General features: G+C 31.7%; 1 protein-coding gene across 1 annotated transcript in view; it reads right to left on the bottom strand.

Annotated features, from left to right (window-relative positions):
* Positions 1 to 17309, bottom strand: part of LOC139494445 (uncharacterized) — a 251359-nt gene that overhangs the window by 156950 nt on the left and 77100 nt on the right. The window lies entirely within an intron of this gene.

Raw genomic sequence — 17309 nt, 5'->3', positions numbered from 1 at the left:
AGGTGTTCATTTTATTTTCCATGTCAATGTCTAATACTTCTAAATAAAACTATGTACTTGCAGACTGAAGTTAGAATGTCATAAACTTTTATCTTTAAGGCTAAAGTTTGAATATCAAAAAGATGCCTAATTGACCCCATTGAACAAGATAAATAAAGAACCCATTCCAATATTATTTCACAATATCCTTTAATAAACAGGTTCAATATCTGCTTCGAAATACTAAGAATTTTCTTATCCCAGGCATAGATTACCTTAGCCGTATATTTGGCACATTATTTTGGAATTGTGGGTCCTCAATGCTCTTCAACCTTGTATTTGTTTGGCTTTATATATATAAAAAAAGAAGATGTGGTATGATTGCCAGTGATTTTATTATTGCATTTGTTGAGGACAGCAGAAGGACAAATGTATCATCATCTAGTGCCTTTTCACAAATATCGTTAGGTGAAAACCGAATCGACTTCTGTATTTTAAATGTTACACGTACAATTGTATTTTCAAATGATTTATAATTTCACAGCATTCATAATGTCCAATTGATTCAGGATTTAAGCACTTCAGTCTTGTAAGACATACCAAAAAAAGTCTTAGTTTAAACATATTTGTTTATAGTGGATCGGGAAACAAGTTTTGCAACTTGTAATAATCCCTTTCCACTGTGCGAGTGCTGCCTTGTAGCGGCATTAGCCTACTCTTTTTCGAAATCTACAAAGGTGTCTTTAACGTGCACGAGATAAGGCTCTCTCTGAACACGGGTCAGCCATTTATCGTCCCCTTCTAACGGACTATCATCGTTTCCTCAATACCATACTCGCAAATAGTGTCAAGGGAGAGCCGAAAATAAAGTCCGTAAAATTTTCATCCCGACCGGGAATCGAACCAGGAACCTTTGTGTTAGTAGTCCGATGCACTAACCACTTCACCACGGCTCTCGCTAACGTCATAGATGTATGTATAAATAAAACTTTTAACAAATAAAATTGCAATCGTTTTCAATTGTATACATTGAAGCAGAACAGCCATAAAAAGGTGTACTTTGTAAGAACAAATTTGCAACACTGATTTACGTGAAGTTATATAAAGAAAATATACTAACAGTATATGAATTCCACTAAGGATTAAAACACTGATCAAATAGAGGCACAGTAGTATATTGCTGTTCAAAAGTTTAAAATTCAGTGAGAGAAAACACGGGTTACAAACTTAAACCGAGAGAAACTCACCAACTACATCAGAACACAATGATACAACAAAAATACTGAACTGCAACACAAACGTAACCACAAACATCAATTGACGCGAGCTATTTTATAACAACTGTTATTTTCCTGACTTGGTATAGAACAGGAACCAAACCGTGGGTTGAACATGATATTATGTCTAGCCAACAATAATAATCCTAAACAATTTCAACCTAAAATATATCATTTATGAAGGACATAGCCTCTACTGCTATAGATTGTGGAAATAAGATCAATCCAACGAATAAACACCGCTTTAAAGAATGGTTATCAATGAACCTGTGGAAACTTTATGCAATGCATAGGACCTTGCCAAAATGTCTACAACTCAAAATGGGAAAAGTAGTTTACACTAGAGTACACATCTCCAAAAAACATATAAGATTACACCTCATTTTAGTGTTCAATTAAGAACAATGACAATCAATTACAACAATGGAAAAATGTCAGTTCCCCTGCATGAATAAGAATGCTTCAAAATTATACGATATGACAAAAAGAATGGCATTAATAATGTCTTCACAAAACACCAAAAAAATAGTTTGGCCAAACAAGACCACAAAAGCATTGTAAGCACATCCCGGACTAAATATAGAAACAGCCGTTTTAGTTTGCTAGGGCGTCGTTTAAAGCATGCTTATTTGATCCAAACCAAAAGTAGCTGTTATCTTGAGGCGGAAAGTAAAGATAAAAACTGACTACCTCGTACCTCCTGTGGAATAACTGTTGCTGAATAAATACAGGTAATTTGTTACACTATCCAGACAGGTAAAACTGAAGAACCTTGTGGTAATTTTATAGTCTTTTGTGGAAAAATAAAGTAAGTGACATAAAAGAGAGGTGGAAGATATCAAGGATATATTCAAACTAAAAAATAAACAACAAACCGACAAGGCTATGGCAAGAAACAATTTTTTTTAATACAGACTGAGCAACACAAATTCCGACAATTTTAATTATTTTTTATTAAGTTACAATAGTTTATGAATTGTTACTATCTATCTGAGGACTCATGACATGAAATGATAATACCAGACTTATAATCCATTTCTAACTTTTGATAAGATGTAGAATTATTCAAGACATGTATAGCTACATTGTATCTACCCCAGGCATATATTGGCAAAGCCTAAATTGACATACACTTTTATGCTCTTTACTTTTAATTAGTTGGAATTTTCAATTGTTTTGCTACACATGCTACACAAGAGAGTCTATAGCTACCTACGAAATGTGTGTCTGTCGTACCAAGTTATAACCCAGTTATCGATGATAAGATCGTACAACCACTAGTTCAATACTGTTAGCCCTTTGTATTGACATGAAAATAGTTTGAGGGATACTGATAAGTGTTATGATGAGTGTTATGAAGAACTATTTTCCATATGTTTGAAACATACCCTAAATGCTTCAATTAGTGATGAACATACTAAAAGTAGATTTAAATCTGAACTTACTAAACCAATACCCAACAATTAAATAAAATGGGCCCAACGAGAATGAATTCAATAATCATCTTATCTAATTTCGATGCTTTGCTTCTTATAAGAGTGTGTTCTCTTTATACAGTAAAGTTACTGTGTATATCTTTATGTATCGATATACAAATTAGCATTACAAGTGATGACGTTCTAACAAATCATCTTTTTTTTCATAATAATTTACACATTTTGCATAAAAATACAGCATAGTTTGTCGACCGATATTTAGAAATAATACGTTTATCGGTTACGACCTATCACACTGCTGGTTGTTTTTCCTAACTGTTAAATGATGTTAATGACTAATTTTATGAGTACCGGTGCGTCAATACCTCTCTGATGGTGGACTGGTATGCCAGTACGTCTGTTTAGACAACAAAATTACGGATTATATCTCATTTGTACAATCTTTTATTGAAACCTATAAGTTTTTTTTGCCCTTTTCTCGTTTTAAAAGATCTTAGCATTTTTTTTTTAAATTATGGGATTTTACAATACTTTGTCTCTGAGTATCACTGAAGAGACATTAGTTATCAGAACATGCATTTAATGCGGTTAAATTTGTAGTGATAATAGTTTTACTTCTTATAAGTCGTTACCTTCGATGGTATCACCAAAGAAGAAGGTATTACTTTGGTACTGTCATAACAATACTAATATTGTACTCGTCGGAACTCAGAAACTTAGAGTGATTTTGAAAACAGATCGTTATTTGAACATGAAAAATTAGATGTTATCTATTTTATACAATTTATTAACAGATTACAATATCCTTAATAAATTATTGATATCATTTGTAAACTGATAAGTCTCTATTTAATGACTCTTATATTAAGATATTTTTTTTTTATTATTTCATTTGTTGAGGACATCATTAGGACAAATGTATAATCACCTAGTGTCTTTTGACATATTTCGAAATGTGAAAATCTAATCGACTTCTGTTTTAAAAATGTTATACAATAACAACCTAATGGAAAATGTTAACTATTTCAAATACATTAGAATGCGAAAGGAGCAACCAATTAAGACTTTCGACAGTCTGTTTACCATTTTCCAAAATACAAAGAATCTTGAAATAACAAAATAAAAACTAGTCAACAAACATGTCAGTTCTCCTGTGTGAATAAGAATGCTTAAAAATTATACGTAGTGACTTTAAAAATGTTATTACAAGTGCCTTAACAAAACACAAAATAATCGTTTTGCAAAACAAGACCATAATGGCATTGTCTGAACATAACAGACGAAATTTAAAAAACACATTTCAGTTTGATCATGTTCAAAGAACTCTTAGTGGATTCAAACCAAAAATTGCTTTCATCTTGAGGCCTAAACGAAAGAAAGAGAAAAAGGCCGTTATCGTCACACATTAAGGATAAATGCTGTTGCGTATCTACACCCAATCGGCAACATGTACCCCTGCTGGAAGCTAAACATTTCGAACGAGACCGGGTTAAATTGAAAAAGCTTGCGGTACTTTATATTCAATTTTGGGTCGAAAAAGTTAGTGATATTAAAGAGAGGTGAAAGATATAAAAGGTGTATTCAAGCTAATAAATAACAAATTGACAATGCCATTGTAATATACGAACAAAGAAAGTACATACTGAGCACACAAATCCCAACAAAAACTGCAAATGATACATGTATCTGGTAGACCAGAATGATTTTAGGATTCTGTGCAACATATTATATGGCATCTAGTATTATGAATAGATTTGTAATTTTCTAGCCCATTCATGCTAGATTACAGTAACAGCTTTTTTTAAAAACAAATCAATTAATGTTTAGTTGATCATAAAAACAGAGAAGACATTTCAATAATTTAAATAAATCATGTACATGAATTATGGATAGTTTGAATCAATTGACAATTTCTGCGTTGACTTTACGTTTTCTTTTTGCTTTTTAATTATGTTTGCTTCTACTTGGCTACTTAAATACGGGGCCTCAGGCATTACTAAATACACATGTATTGTAGAATATGCATTCGATGTGGACAAGTTTGCAACGATAATGTTTTCTCAAGCACTTGGTCTATACATCCAGTTTGTTGCTGGCATCGAACACGGATATTGTATTGTCAAACTTTACTGTTTCAAGATTTTGAAAATTATGATAAACAAAGAAAAACTAAGTTTATCTCCACCACCAGGCTTTGTTTGTACTAATTGTCTTTTTTAGTTTATAAATCTATAAAATTTTCGTCTTTTAATAAGAGTTTTCAATAATTGTTAAGTTAAACTTAGGTAAGGGTAACTAAAATATCACTAGATTATTATAATTGAATTAGTAAACTGACAATCCAAAATGTAACTATCTATCTGAAGACACACTCGAAATGATAATACCATTTTGCAGACTATTAATTCATTTCTAATTGTTGATCGATGTAAAATTATCTACGACATATAGAGCTACATTGTATCCACCCAGGGCATTGATTTACTAAGCAGGAGTTCGCATACTTTTTGTTCTTTACTTCGTATTTGGTTGGACCTTTTATTTGTTTTGTTTCAAACGTTACACTGAGTCAATAAAGACGAAATGTGCGTCTGGCGTACCAAGTTATAAGCCTGATTACTGTTCGCCCTTTTGTATTGATGGGGAACACTGGTAAGTGTTATGATGAGTGTTTCGAGGAACTATTTTAGCAATTAACGTTTTTGCACAGCATATCCTAGGTATAAATGCTTCAGTTAATGATGCACTTACAAAATGTAGATTTAAATATGAACTTACTTAATCATTACCCTAAAAGTGAATAAAATGTGCATAAAGAAAAGAAAATTTAACATATTCTTCTCATCCAATCTCGACATTTGCTTCTTATTAGAGTGTGTTATCGGTAGAGTGACTGTTATATATGGGTATTTTTTATTTATCGATATAAATATCAGCTAAGGTAATGACGTCTTAACAAAAATCGTCTTCGGGTTTTTTTCTCTTTCATACACATATAATTTACACATTTTGAATAACAATACAGCAAATAGTTGGTCAACCTGTATTTAGAAACATACGTTTATGGGTTACGACCTAGCATATTGCTGGTTGTTTTTCATAACTGTTAAATGCTGTTAATAGTTATTGATATGACTACCTTCCTTGATTGAATGTTATTCCTCTGGGTTATGACCAGCCAGTAGCCAGTACTTTGGTATAGAGAAGAGAAAGAAGGAATATATTTTCTTTATACAAAGCTCTGATTCTTTCCAACCTTAACCTATACGTATTTGCTCTTTTAAAAGCTCTCCGCCTTTTTTTTTTATTAATTTTGATATTTCAGGCGCCACTGGAAAGTTGCTACATAGAAATTGAAAGGAGTAGGTCCGGTAAGGATCGATTTTGGCGTCAATTTTCAAGTTCATCTAACGAAAGATTCTAGACACTTTTTAAACACTTAAATGTCTATTTTAATTGATTCGATAAGTTTGTGTGATAGATTTTAACTGATTTAGTCATTAAAAACGCTCCGATTCAAGCTTAAATCTAAAAAATCTATCAAATATGCCAATAAACCTCACTTTTTAGATGGTTTTTGTCAAAAATGAAAGTGGCCGCATCCGTGTTCATCCTCAACCTTTATATATATTATGTATTATCAACAAATACAACTTACATTTCAATATTATGAATGAACACGAATGCGGCCACTTCCATTTAAGATGGAAACCGCCTAAAATTTAACTAAAATGCTAAAATTTTGAAGATTTCAGTAATTTAGCATGACTAAATGGTGCTACTACCCGATATAAGTGCTTTATATTGTCAAAAACAGCCCATATCCATGTAGCAGAGACATTCCTCTTTCCAATAAATAGCTTAAATATTACATTTTCATAATTTTGTAAAACTGCTATATTTTGGGGCCAAAAAGGGTTCTTACTGAACCTACTCCTTTCACAACTGGATACTTTTTTGTCATTAAGTTTTGTTTTTTACCGACCCTCATTGCCAATTTCTAGATGTAACTCAAGATATGAGGCAGATTTCATATTAGAATAAAAACTATTCAACACTTTTATCAGAATATTGCATAATAATACGTAGTGACTTAGAGAAGTCGGAATAATTCCATTTCCAATAAAGAAATCAGCAATAAATTCAGTCTAAGTATTATCAATGTTCTTTCAACTGTCCTCGACCAACGTGTGTATATTAAACAAATGCTTAAGAAAATTCTTTAGTCCCTGTCAAAAAAAAAAGTTTCCGAATCACTGATTCAGTATTTAAAACGATCATTCAAGTAATAGCCTCAACAGAGATAATTACAGAAGCTATATGAAAATACCTTGTTATGCCCTTTACTTCGTATTTGGTTGCACCTTTTAATTGTTTTGTTTCAAACATTACACATGAGTCAATAACGACAAACGAAATGTGCGTCTGGTGTACTCAGTTATAAGCCTGATATCTTTGATGAAGTCGTACAATCACTAGTTGAATATTACTGCTGAAGGACATCCAAACTGTTAGCCCTTTTGTATTGATGTGGAATATAATTTGACGAACACTGAAAAGTGTTATGATGAGAGGTATGAAGAACTATTGTAACTATCAACATATGTTTGAAACTTACCCTAAATGCTTCAATTAGTGATGAACATACCAAAAGTAGATTTAAATCTGAACTTACTTAACCATTATCCAAAAAGTAAATAAAATGTGTTCAACGACAATGAATTTAATTTTCATCTAATTTAATTTCGATATTTTGCTTCTTATACGAGTATTTTCTTGGTATACATGGTAGTCACTGTTTATATCTGGGGGTTTTTATTTGTCAATAAACGATTTATCATCACAATTGATGACGTTCTATCAAATCATAATAATTTACAAATTTTGCATAACAATACAGCGAAGAGTTGGTCGACCTATATTTAGAAAACATACGTGTATCGGTTACGATCTATCACAATGCTGATTGTTTTCCTAACTGTTAAATGCTGTTAATAGTCAATGATATGACTACCACTGAGTCAACACCCCTGGTGATGGACTGTTATTACCCTGGGTTATGACCAGCCCAGTTGCCAGTACTTCGGTAAATACAAAATAAAATTACTAATATTGTGTTTTAGAGATACTAGTTGTTGCAGTAAACTAATTGTGGAGCTTTCCGGAGCTCCTGATTTATTTAAAAGAGGTGTTCATCCCTTTATTTTACATGCTTGTATGTTGACTACGTTAACAGTCTTTATCAAGAAAAACCTGTGTTTCAGTTGATAAGTTGTACACACGCTCTCGCAGGTTGTGGGGATAGAAAACACCGCCGATTTTGACAAATTTGTTAATGTTGTAGGGTACCAGGGTGATATTAGAGTCATTTATTTTTACGTGATACCTAATCACTTGATATAATTATGGTATATAAAAAAAACACGTCAGGAGTCACACATCGAGAAGGATCACCTGATCCTTCCGGAGCACATGACATCACACATGGTTAATTGTGGGATTCGTGTCGTTTATTTTTAAAGTTTTCTATGTTAAAATGTGTATACTGTTTGCCAAACGGTCGTTTTACGTTATTGTTGCCAATGCATTGTGCGTTCGTCATTACCAACATGTCAAACATGAGTTTGATTATCACCTTGATATCTTTATCATCTCTTTTAAAAACTTGAGCTGCTTTAAGCGAAAAGGTACGCAAAAAGAAAAGGCAAAATCATCATAAGACAAACATTAAATTAAAGCGGTTGAATCATAAATTGTATCTATAAATGCAGGTTATAGCTTAGATCATTGGAAAATCTTTAATTGTAAGATACTCATATCATGAAAGATGTGCATTCTAACATCAACCTATCCACCAAAAGAAAAAGAAAAACATGACACATGTATACATATAGAATAATACTTGTTTGTAATGAATGAATATTCGGATATTTTGTCATCTTAACAAGCACTCCTAATCTCAATTGTTGTACTGACTCATGAACACGAATACTTTGACACGAATACTTTGTAACAGTTAATCTGATAAATAGTATTAAATTTCTTAGATTGACCATGCATATTTTGACATTGCTTTCAAACATTTTTGTCATCACTTTTTTTTTCTTATTTTAGTTCAATTAAATGTCATGTTGTTTTAGTAAACGGTGAATGATTTTGTTGAAGTATTTCACTTTCGCAAAATGTTTAAGATATAAAAAAAAAGAGCGGGGTACTAAAAAAATACGCTATATCTAAACCAAACCAGACTATCTAGAACACTGTAACTAGATCTTTGTATAGTGTTTTATTGGTATCTATATTGATTTTGCCATAATTTAAATAAATAAACTTTATTGCTATTTACATATGCATTTGTAGGGCTTTTCAATTTTGGATACCTGTATCTTGGCATTGCACAAGGTCGTGTGTTTAATGACGTCTTTACATTAAATCCATTGAAAATTGGATGTGTACTAAATGATATTTTAGTCTTAGAGTCATAAAATAAGTTGTTTTTAGGTTTGAATTAGCTGTCAGTAACTGCGAGTTCTCCTTCATCTGAATTTGTGTCTTTCTGTTGTCGGAATGTACGAGAACCTAGCCACGTCTATTTCTATTTGTATTCATCAACGGATTTTTATAGTGTGTTCTTGTGTTGTCCTGTTATATGACTGTTTAAGGTTATGGAAGGATTGGGCGCCAGCTAACATGATAACCCCCCCCCCCCCCCCCCACATTCTGATTGTAAGAGCCTGTTTAAAGACAAGAGCCTGTAACTTAGTGGTTATCGTTCGCTGCTGTATAACATATTTGTTTCGTCCATCATTTTGTACATAAAAAAGACCGTTAGTCTTCTCGTTTGAATTAATTTATATGTCTAATTTCAGCTGATTTTATGTGGAATTATTAAAGACGTTTAGTGATATCTACTTCCTGGCATTAGTTAAGCCGTAATTGGCACACATATTCGTTATTTTTATTGTTATATACTGCTTATATTCTGTATATATACTTGTTTATTTTACTGTATGGGACACATCAAGCTATGCAGCGTTAATAAACTTATAGCAAATTCCATCTTGTTATACATATATTTTCAATGTTATATAAATTAAGAGCTTGCATAATGTTTAATTACTTCAGGATCATAGAATTGCGGTCAAAAATAGAAAGGTGATACATTTTATAATAATGATAAGAAAACAATAATCTTGAAAAAAGAAGTTGCATAATTTATTCAAACGCAATGATAAAGTGAATACTAACATCGAACAGAATTCCATTGAGGGTACTTATACTCTTCAAAGCCTCCGGCAAATGAAAATCCTCAACATGTTCAATTTAAACTCTGGCGTAAGGGAAGGACATATTGTCTGCCTTTATTATTTGTCGTTATAATAAAACCCAACGACACATTACATAAATATAAAATGGGTTCCAATGGACCCTTTCCCTTCAATTGGCTGCTTTGAACCTTGTAAATGACCTTGCAAAAATATCACGAATAAATAAGAACATCAAATGAAATATAAAAAAGACGTTTTAAGTTGTTAGTGTCACATTCTGGAAAAGTTAATTGGAATAAAAATAAAAGTAGATTTCAGGTGGATGTCAACCTCCTACCACCTGAAGGATAACTGTTCCTGCGTATTTATAGCTGATTCGATACCCTTGCTGGAAAGTAAAACGTTTGGTACAAGACAGAACATAACAGAACCTTGTCGTAACTTCATATTCCATTGGAAATGAAAGGCAATGATTGACATGAAAGGAAGATGGAAGATATCAAAGATGTATTCAAACTCATACATTCATAACAAATTGACAATATTGAAAACAACAAATAAAAATACAGTCTTAGCAAAAGAGTTGACAGCCAAGATGGATTTTAGTATCATGTTCAACATATAATATGTCATCTGGCATTATTAATATATTTATAGTTTACTAGTCCATTCATGCTAGGTTACAGTGATCAGTAAAGAGACATTTATTGTAGTAATATTCATTTGATGCTATTTGGCAACACTTGTGTTTTTACTACCGTTTGGTCTTTACGTCTAAGTAGCAAATACTTCGGTACTGGTTTAAAAAACGGATATTTTATTTTCGAAATTTTTGGTTTTATATTTTGAAAAATATGGTAAACAAAGGACATTAATCACGCAAAGCTACGATTACTTCTTGGACTTTGTCTAGGTTTATAAATTGTTCATCTTTTAATCAGATTTAGAATCTAACATAAAAGGAAACTAAAGATCTAATTAACAAGAGTATAGGAATTACATTAATCGATTGACAATTGAAAGTGTGACTGTCTATCTTAAGACACAATGAAAGTAATTGCAGTGTATCTTTCGCCCCTCGTTTGCATTCTGTTAACTATTAATTCATTTTAATTGTTGATAAGATGTGGAATTATTAAAGAAGTTTAATGAATGTACTTCCTAACATTGGTTAAGCCGTAATTGGCACACATATTCGTTTATTTTTTATTGTTATACTCTTCATCTTCGTATTTGGTTTGACCTTTTAACTGTCTAATTTCAACGCTTCATATGAGTCTCATAAAGACGAAATGTGCGTTTGGCTTACCAAGTTATTAGCCTTATACTTTTGATGATGTAGTATAATCACTAATGTAATACTGCTGCTGAAGGACGTTTCTCCTCCAATAGTATCCCATCAAAACTGTCAGCACTTATGTATCTTTATTGAATATGATTGAAACGATTGTTTTCCTGCATAGTCACTTCCTAACAAAATGTTGATAAACACTATGATTTTTACACCGGTACCACTAGGCCTTTTTTTTCGAATGGTAATTGGTACACCTTTTCTGTAAAAGAGGTAATATAAGTTTTAATTTATTTTTGACTTTGTATTCAAATTTGCCTGTTTGTATTCGAGGAACATTAGTTATTAGTTATTATGTTGTGTCGTGTGTGCTGTTGTGTGTTTGTCTTTTTCATTTTTAGCCATGGCGTTGTCAGTTTGTTTTAGATTTATGAGTTTGACTGTCCCTTTGGTATCTGTCGTCCCTCTTTTAGTTATTGATAGGATAAGTGTTATGAATACGAAAAACAGGTTGGGCTTAACAAATTTTAAGCTTTCGGGTATTGGATAAAAATTTTGTACCTTAAACGTCCATAGCAAACCCTTAATGCTTCAACCAGCATACAAAAGTTAGATTTAGATCTGAAATGACTTATTCAAAACCCAAGAAATAAATACAATGTGTCTGCAAATATTGAATTTAATATTCTTCTTACCCAACTTGAATGTTTTTCATTTTATCAAAGTGTTTCTCGATAGAGTCACTGTGTTTTTACTATTATTGATATTCAAATAATCAGCACATTTGATGACGTCCTAACAATATACAATGTATTGTCCTCGACTTTTTAAAACAATTTACACAATTTCAAATAACATACAGCATAGAGTTGGTCGACCTGTATTTAGAAACATACGTTAATTGGTTACGATCTACAAGAAGCATAATACAGATTATTATTTTTAACTTTTAAACACTGTGTGCATGGTAATGTTACCGCTGAGTCAAAGCATCTGCCGCTGGACTACTAGACCCAGATGGTATGACCATCTCAGCTGGCACTACTTCGGTGAAGACATGAAAATATGGATATTGTATGTAAAATTTGGACAAAGGGAATATATCTCACTTCTACATAGTTCTCATTACTTCTCCATTTTTTAATTTCTGTTTGGTTTTATAAGCTCTTCACATTTTCATAGACATTTTGGCCTCGATTTTCACCGACAATACATTTATGGTCGGAATGTGTATTTGATGTGGACAAATGTACATCGGTGATGTTTTAATTTCCATTTGGTTGATACCGCCGATAGTATCGCACGCCAAGTAGCCAATACTTTCGAACTGTCGTAAAAATACCAATTACCGGTTTATTCACTATTTGAATATTTTGACAAATATGGTAAGCTAAGGAAAACTGAATATATCTTCATATGGCAAAGCTCTTGTTTCTTTCCTGACTTCGGCTATACGTATGTGTCCTCCTTAGTTCATAAGCTCTTCATCTTTTAAGTTTTTTTGATTTTGAAATAATTTGGTTAAAAGCAAAACTCAAGATACATTATTTATCTTAATTTGCATCTGGTGTAGACAAATAAGTATTTTTAATGTTATAACTACCAATGAGTCGGTACCTTTGCTGGTTGACGGAGTGTATCATCATATCAGTAGCCTGTTTAACGTTTCCAACTAAATTTTCAATTGCCACTATCTTAAAAACAAGGACAGTCCTTTAGGTTTCGGATTATTATATGTTCATTTATGTATATATGTAAGCCTCAAATCTATGTCCGGCCTCAAATCTATGTCCTTTCCCCAAATCTGTGTCCTTTTTTAAAATTGCGTCATAGATGTTCCAAATCTATGTCCTGTATTGTCTCAAATCTATGTCCTTTATTTACCCAAATCTATGGCCATTTTTGGCTCAAATCTATGTCCTTTCATTGACGTACACGTCATCAAGTTAACAATGAAAAGTTAACAATTACAGGTATAAGTACGGCCTTCAACACGGAGCATTAACTCACACCGAACAAACATTGAGCAAGTGGTTTATATGACAAAAGCAAGGTTAACATTTTATCTATTTATACACATGGTGTAAAATTGCTTTATGTTTAGTTTTTTAAACTGGAGGAAAATCTGTTATGAATAGTGGACTGATGGAATATTTTCAAAAATGTCAACTAGAGTTATCCTCTTGAAACGTTTTCTGACAATTATCGGATATCTTTACTTACTACTACTATTGGGGAATATTTATAATTCAAATCCAGCCATAAACTAAGGGACTGCAGTGTTTACATCTGGTTTCTGGAGAGAAGGAATGTGCCAAAACATAAAGAATCATTCTTCTCGGGGAAATATTTTCGTTATTAAAGGCATTATTACAAGTTTTACATTTGAACTAAATAGATATCAGCTAAGACAAAACAATTGATAATATATGTTTTATTGTGATTCGCAAATATTTCAAATATAAAGAACGTTTTACTTTTATCAATTTAGAATGATTTTTTGATACTAGTATTCAAGGAAAAACATAGATAAGGTGGTATAAATGTCAATGAAACAGCGATATGAACAAATTCATAAGACAAAACGAAGTACGTCGAAGTTGCAAACAAATATTCATTCTTTGCTGTCTTTTTTAGTAAAATAAATATGTGTAGTTTCATTCTTAAAGACGTCATACAATAATAACTCACGCATGCAAAGATTTTAACCACACACATGGAAAAATGACATAATAAAACAAAAAGCATATAAGACCGTACTTGAAACAATATTTTCTTAAACGCAAACTATACTTCAGCTCTTGCACATACATGGAGAACACACACCAATTTAATATTGAATTATGGGAAATTACTTAATGAAATAAAAAAAAACTATAAGGCGGAACTTATTAGACGGGCATAAAGGAGAAGGTCCGGTAAGGGCCGATTTTGGCCTCAAATTTCAGGTTCATCTAACGAAAGTTTTTGGACACTTTTTAAACACTTAAGTGTCTTCTTCAATTGATTCGATTAGTCTATGTGAAAGATTTTAACTGATTTAGTCATTAAAAACGCTCTGATTCAAGCTTAAATATGAAAAATCTATCAAATATGCCAAAAACCGTCACTTTTCAGATGGTTTTTGTCAAAAATGAAAGTGGCCGCATCCGTGTTCATCCTCAACCTTTATAAATGTTTTGTATTATCATCAAATACAACTTACATTTCAATATTATGAATGAACACGAATGCGGCCACTTTCATTTTAGACGGAAACCGTCTAAATATTAACCAAAATGCTACAATTTTGAAGATTTCAGTAATTTAGCATGACTTAATGATGCTAGAACGCGATATTTGTGTATTGTATTGTCAAAAAAGCTCATATTTATGTAGCAGAAGCATTTTACTTTCCAAAATATAGCTTAAAGATTACATTTTTACAATTTTCTAAAACTGCTATATTTTGGGGCCAAAAAGGGGTCTTACTGAACCTACTCCTTTGCGCATGGCGAAACAAATTGGAAAAAACATTACACAGATTTGAGACTTTCTCTTTTTAACGGACACATATTTGCGAATGACGTCACGATTGAAAATCGGACACATATTTGAGGCCGAATCTTTTTTACGGGCATAGATTAGCGATTGACGTCACGATTGGGCATAGATTTGAGAAACGGACACAGATTTGAGGTCGTACACAGATCTGAGGTTTACATATATAATACACTTAAAGCTTGTTAACAGAGAGTCCTTAAATGATTTAAATAAGACAAAATACATTTTTTTTTCTTAATGCCAGTTAATACATACCTAGTATCCTGTGTATAAATGTTATGTCGGTTCTCTACATCAACTGCAACCACTATAGTACTTATCAATGGCTGTATTCTATGAATATCATTGTATACTTTTTTTCTTTTTTTTAAATAGACACTTGTTTATTAAAAAAAATCCTTTTTACAATTTCCTCAGTTGCCAAGGATGCAAACTGTGGATTCCCGTTTTTACATTTAAACCAACTGTCCGGGAAGCAGAAGGCTGAACCTGTGCACTGAATTTTCTAATTTTTTTAGATTTAATTTTTTTTCCATTTCTATCTACATGATAAAGTTTCAATTCTATGTTTATTTTTTCATTGATTTCATTATTATTTCTTAAATTTGTAAGAAGTCGATTGGTTTTGAACTTTTAACTCTTGAAAAATCCGATATACAGTTTCTTTTATCCACAGGTTTTTTAACAATCTTAAAATTCGTTGGTTTCTTCATTCCATATGTCTTTGATATATTTAATGTTACTTTTTCGAAAGGAAGAAAAAAACAATGTCTTATTTTGGAATGTAATTTTTGAATTACAAAATAGTCCCATATCAAGTACTTCGTACTTTGTTTTGGGATTATCTCCTCTTTTTTAAAATTAGACCATGTATAAATCATTTTCTGATAAAATAAAGGAACATTTTTAAGATTTAGTTCTTTAATATTTAAACATTTACATACCAAAAACTGATCATTATACTTGTCAAATGTCGAAGCCAATACTTGCCAATCACATTCCAGCATAACGGTTCATGAAGAATGCGATAAAGAGACTTTATCTATTTACTTCTAATAAATAAGTCAATACTTGTCATGCCCATTTCACCCTTTGTTATATCAAGACAACAAACATGTCTTTCAATTTGGTTAACTTTCCCATCCATATACAAATTCTAAATAATATTGTTTATTTCTTTTGAATATTTTTCAAGAATTCCCCGCATTTTAATTTCATAACTGCACTTGGTCAATATGAATTTTGTTACTATTAAGGTTTTACCACTAAATGAAAGTTTCCTGCTTTTGCACGTGGACACAGTTTTTAATCTTTTCTATAATGCTTTGCAATATAGCATCATTATCAATTTCATATCCGTGATTTACTCCGAGGGTTTTTACCTGTAATCCATTTAGCTTTATTAAATATAAGGTGTTTTTTTTTCCTTTTGAGAGATCCTATAAGTAAACCTTTGGTTTTATCAAAATTAATTTTAGATCGCGAAGCTTTTTCATATAGCGTTAGGACATCAAAAAGATTTTTCTACTGATTTTTCAATTGTATACTGTTAATTCAGAAGTTATCGCGAGTTTTTTTTTTTTTTTTTGATAATGCAAATAATGTGACTTCGTGACTTGGTAAGGGTCGCAATAACAAAAACTTGCTATATCTTACAACTATATGTAGATTTTCCTGAAATCGCAATAATTAATTTCGTATAATTGTCAAACAAAACCGAACGCAAAAACTATGGCATTTACAGTATTTATGGTGTTTTTATCATGGGAAAAGTATTCTTGCTTGAAAATACAATAATTTTGATAACACAACGGTGCTGTTGATAAAAAAAAAGGAAGATGTGGTATGATTGCCAATGAGACAACAGAATTGTATCCACCAGAGTTCAAAAGAAGTGGATTTTAGCAAGAACAGGAAACCGTACGGCCTTCCGAAATTATAAAAAAACTTAATCGTATAGTAGTAATTTGCTATTTAAGTCCTCGCTATAAATATGAAATAATTTAAAAAAAACTAAGGGCCTAAGTTATAACAAAACAATTTGTGAAAAACAATTATGACAGAAACGAATCAACAAAAAAAATGAACTACAAACTCCTGGCTTGGGACAGGGATTTAACGAATATGCCGTGGTTAAACATTATATTAAACGCTCAACCATATCCCTAACATAGGCAGTGCTTTAACGGCACAACATAACAACAAACTATAAAATAAATTGAAAAATGCGTCACTCATTAAATCAATACACAGAAAATTATAAAACAAATACACAGACCGGAAGTTGCAGGGTATATTAACATCCCTAATTCCTTACAAACAAACAAAGAACAGATATGAGAGAACTCTCAGAAACTACAACTATTTGTGTGGTGTTATTTGATACTGCTATCTACCCCGTTTGGTGAATCTATAATTTCTGGTAATTTTTTTTTTATTTTTTTTTTGCTTAAAATTATTTTTTGTTGATCCCTTCGATCTTTTTTTTTTGTATGTTCTTAAATGGTGGCAAAAG

The sequence above is a fragment of the Mytilus edulis genome, chromosome 11, assembly GCF_963676685.1.
Source record: "Mytilus edulis chromosome 11, xbMytEdul2.2, whole genome shotgun sequence".
Lineage (NCBI taxonomy): Eukaryota > Metazoa > Mollusca > Bivalvia > Mytilida > Mytilidae > Mytilus > Mytilus edulis.
The sequence above is the reverse complement of the archived record's forward strand: the minus strand, read 5'-3'. Positions and strand labels throughout refer to the sequence as shown.